Below are 4,692 nucleotides of genomic sequence, written 5' to 3'. Positions count from 1 at the left end.
TTCCGCTTGTTTATTTTTACTCAAATAATCAAATGTTTAATAGTGATTGTTTTAAGAACTCCCAAAACATTTGATATTTGACTCATCTTTGATAAGAATTTTTGATTCAAAAAGTAAAAACCTACAAGTGGCCACATGAAGTGACAAGTAAACCTCCAAGATCAGGTTTCAAATCCCCAGATATGAGCAGAACAAAGGAAAATATGAAGAAAGTCAAGAAATTAAAGAAAATCACAAAACCACACCAACATTGTCTGTGAGGTGAGTGATGGTGTGAAACCACCTGTGTTCAGGTAAGATTAGAAGAAGCACACCTACATCATAATACAGAGGGAAGTTCTTGGCATGTGGCAGCGGTCGGACCTGAACCCATTTACTCCTCTCCGAGGACTTGACCAGCAGCACCCGTCTGTCTTTAGTCCACCTTAAGAAGAAACCAAAAGATGAGAGAAACTTTATACTGATTCATTAAACCAACCACAAGCCTGCATAAAAACACACAGCGGGACTTTGATCTGTAAATGTTTTATTTTTAGAACATAATCACAATTATCAGTTGTTTGGTTAATAAAGAGTTTTTACGAGTTAAAATGCTGCACTGCACACAGATGTAAATATAAACACGTTATGATGGTGAGATACCAAGAAATTCTTGATATAGTACTTCATATACAGGTGTATCTAAAAAAAATAGAATATTGTGAAAAAGTTACATTTTTTGTCAATATTTCAAAAAGTGAAACTCGTATTGCAGAAATTAATTACACAGAGTGAAATATTTCAAGACTTTATTTCTTGTAATTTTGATGATTATGGCTTACAAATAATAAAGAACCAAAATTCAGTGTCTCAGAAAATTAGAATATTGCGAAGGGATTTAATATTGTAAACTCCTGGAGTCTCACCGTAATCAGTTGATTAACTCCTAGACATGAGCTACAAATGTTTCATTCCTCAAGTCCAGCCACTCCTGAACCAGAGATGTCAGAAGTGTCTTACCCGCTGAGGACAAAAAGAACTGGACTGTTGCTCAGTGGTCCAATGTCTTCTATTCAGATCAAAGAAGTTTCATGTCATTTGTAAATCATGGTCTCAGAGTCTGGAGGAAGAGTGGAGAGGATCAGAATCCATGTTGCTTGAAGTCCAATGTGAAGTTTCCAGTCAGTGATGGTTTGGGTCCCTGTCCTCTGCTGGCACTGGTTTACTGTGTTTTCTGAAGTCCACAGTCAATGTAGCATCTACCAGGACCCAATAATGTTCAGTCAGATCATCTGGATGTTTTTTTTTTGTTTTGTTTTTTTTCTGAGACGTTTCATCCTTCATTCAAAAGACTTCTTCAGTCTGAGGAGCCACACACAACCTGTCCTGGAGTTCCCCAAGGGCCAAATCCCATAGTGGGAAAAACATTTTGCTGGTGATAAGATGGTTTCTGGGGCCCACCCTCTCCCCCATCAACTCCTCTAAGGCAGCCATGCCAAAATGGTTCAAAACACCAAAGTTCATGCTCAATAATCCAGGTACAAATCCAACAATATTCAGTCAGGTCATCTGGACGGTTTCTTTGTTGCAGAGACGTTTCGTCCTTCATCCAAAGGACTTTGTCAGTCCGAGGAGCCACAAACAAACTGGAGTCTCACAAGCACCAACTCCCATAGTGGAAAATACCAGTTTACTGGCGATAAGAAGGTTTCTGGGGCCCGCCATCTCTTCTGTCAACTCCTCTAAGGCAGCCAAAATGGTTCAAAACACCTCGATTACTGAGCATGAAATTTGGTGACTGCTGACGAGCTTTATGGCGATGCTGGTTTCATTTTATGAAGATGCTGGTTTTATTTTCCAGCAGGACTCGGCTCCTGCCCACAATGACAAAGGTACCAAAGCTGGCTGTGGATTAATCTAACTTTCTGAGACACTGAGATTTAGTTTTTTCATTATCTGTAAGCCACACTCATCAAAACTACAAAAAATAAAAGCTTGAAATATTCCACTCTATGAATCTATTTAATATACAAGTTCACTTTCTGAAATGACAAGAAAATCTGAAGTTTTCTTTTTTACAATATTCTTTCTTTTTTTTAGATGCACCTGTAGAGAAGAACCACAAACCAAAATCATTTTTGTAAATACACTGTTCTTTAAAAATATTAATCAAACTTCAAAAAAGTTCAAGACAAAAACAACTGGACTTTATTTGCAACAGAAGACATTTCGCTTCTCTTCTGAGAAGCTTTCTCAATTCAAAGAACAGGCAGTGGGAGGTTCAAGTTAAAAAGCTGAGGTAAGATGCATAGGTGTGAAAAGCAGGAATGTCATCCACGTGACCAGAGTGGCCCATCTGTGAATTAGATTAACGAAGACCTTAACAAAACCCTAATGTGAGGTGTGATAGGTCAATCTGCATATGTATGTATGTATTTGCTTACCAATCCAAATTATCGAAATCAGGTGTTCCTTTCACTTCCATGGCCGCAGGTGTATAAAAAGAACCTAGGCACGCAGACTGTTTTTATAAACATTTATGAAAGAATGGGTCGCTCTTGGGAGCTCAGTGAATTCCAGCTTGGAACTGATAGGATGCCACCTATGCAACAAATCCAGTCGTGAAATTTCCTCGCTCCTAAATATTTCACAGTCAACTGTCAGCTGTATTATAAGAAAATAGAAGTGTTTGAGAATGACAGTAACTCAGCCACGAAGTGATAGGCCACGTAAACTGACGAAGCGGGGGTCAGCGGATGCTGAAGCGCATAGTGCAAAGAGGTCGCCAACTTTCTGCAGAGTCAATTACTACAGACCTCCAAACTTCATGTGGCCTTCAGATTAGCTCAAGAACAGTGCGCGGAGAGCTTCATGGAATGGGTTTCCATGGTCGAGCAGCTGCATCAAAGCCATACATCACCAAGTGCAATGCGAAGTGTTGGATGCAGTGGTGTAAAGCACGCCGCCACTGGACTCTAAAGCAGTGGAGGTGCGTTCTCTGGAGTGACGAATCGCGCTTCTCCATCTGGCAAGCTGATGGACGAGTCTGGGTTTGGTGGTTGTCAGGAGAACGGTACTTGTCTGACTGCATTGTGCCAACTATAAAGTTTGGTGGAGGGAAGATTAAGGTGTGGGGTTGTTTTTCAGGAGCTGGGCTTGGCCCCTTAGTTCCAGTGAAAGGAACTCTGACTGCTTCAGCATACCAAGACATTTTGGACAATTCCATGTTCCCAACTTTGTGCGAACAGTTTGGAGCTGGCCCCTTCCTCTTCCAACATGACTGTGCACCAGTGCACAAAGCAAGGTCCATAAAGACATGTATGGCAGAGTCTGGTGTGGACGAACTTGACTGGCTTGCACAGAGTCCTGACCTCAACCCAATAGTACACCTATGGGATGAATTAGAGCGGAGACTGAGAGTCAGACCTTCTCGTCCAACATCAGTATGTGACCTCACAAATGTGCTTCTGGAAGAATGATCAGAAATCCCCACAAACACTCATAAACTTTGTGGACAGCCTTCCCAGAAGAGTTGAAGCTGTTCTAGCTGCAAAGGGTGGAGCAACGTCATATTGAACCCTATGGGTTAGGAATGGGATGTCACTTAAGCTCATATGTGAGTCAAGGCAGGTGAGCAAATACTTTTGGCAAGGTAGTGTATCTTACCTCAGCTTTAGAACTTGAACCCCACACTCCCTGTTCTTTGAATTGAGAAAGCTTCTTGGAAGAGAAGCGAAAGGTCTTCTGTTACAAATAAAGTCCAATTGTTCTTGTCTTGAACTTTGTTGAATTTACCATGTACTGGATGACTGAGAATCTTCACCAGCGTATTAATCAAACTTGTATGGAGACAATAGAATTGAATTTGCACTCACATGTGCCTGGCTTTGGCATTGCAGTATTTCAGAGATTTATCTGGTTCGCTGATCAGGCCGTCCCGCCAGCAATGAGAACATACAAATTTCATCTTCATATCAAGATTCTTCCCAGCTCCTCCACCGCCTTTTGATTTGCTTCCACCCCCTCCAGAAGATAGTTGCATACACTGAAATGATGAAGAGCATGAACATAGAGAACAAAACAAGGTTTGTTTACAAGAAGATTTGCGTTGGTCTACATTAGCAGTTTAGTCAAAGTCAATTAATAATATCAATTATAAACAATATTCCCTAAATAAACAAAAAGATAGCAGTTGACTGAATAGAATTCAAGATCAAAACAAAAATGGCTTTAAATTTGACATTAGTGGGAAAAAAAATAAAAAATCAAACAAATTAAATAGGAGTTCTGTGGAAACTTTATGAACAATTAATATCCTACATGTTGCAGATAGCTCTTTGAACAATCTCAGTTTTGAAAAATAGAATTTAGTTTTGACCAGATCGATGAGCAAATGGCTAGTCCAAACAGTGACCAAAGTGGATCGCTGCCATCATAAATCTTTAATCTCAAATCTCAGTTTACGTGAATATTCACATTAGAGCCTGGTCAATATGGAAATTTTGGCTATCGCCGATACAGATATTGGGAGGAGAGGCTAATGCGCTTTGTCCACCCCTAAGAATTTAAGAAAAGAGCGAATTGAGCGAGGCTTGTTTATTTAGCGCAGCTGTTAGCAACCATGAAGCTAAGCTAATCAGATCCACGCTAAACCTAGTCCCACTGTAGGTTTACAAGTGGTGCACAGGTTATAAAAACAGTCTTCCTAACGGG

The 4,692-nt window shown here is 40.3% G+C and overlaps 1 protein-coding gene across 1 annotated transcript in view; it reads right to left on the bottom strand.

Moving 5' to 3' along the window:
* The window catches only part of LOC119421094 (zinc finger CCCH domain-containing protein 7B), a 10,122-nt gene extending 9,782 nt beyond the window's left edge, over window positions 1–340 (bottom strand). The window contains exon 1 of the mRNA XM_037688492.1: window positions 319–340. The gene's annotated coding sequence lies outside the window, so the exon portion shown is untranslated. The remainder of the gene's footprint in view (window positions 1–318) is intronic.
* Window positions 341–4,692: the final 4,352 nt, after the last annotated feature.

The sequence above is a fragment of the Nematolebias whitei genome, chromosome 15 (genome assembly GCF_014905685.2).
Source record: "Nematolebias whitei isolate Nwh7 chromosome 15, NemWhi1, whole genome shotgun sequence".
NCBI lineage: Eukaryota > Metazoa > Chordata > Actinopteri > Cyprinodontiformes > Rivulidae > Nematolebias > Nematolebias whitei.
This window is presented reverse-complemented; position numbering and strand designations above follow the sequence as displayed.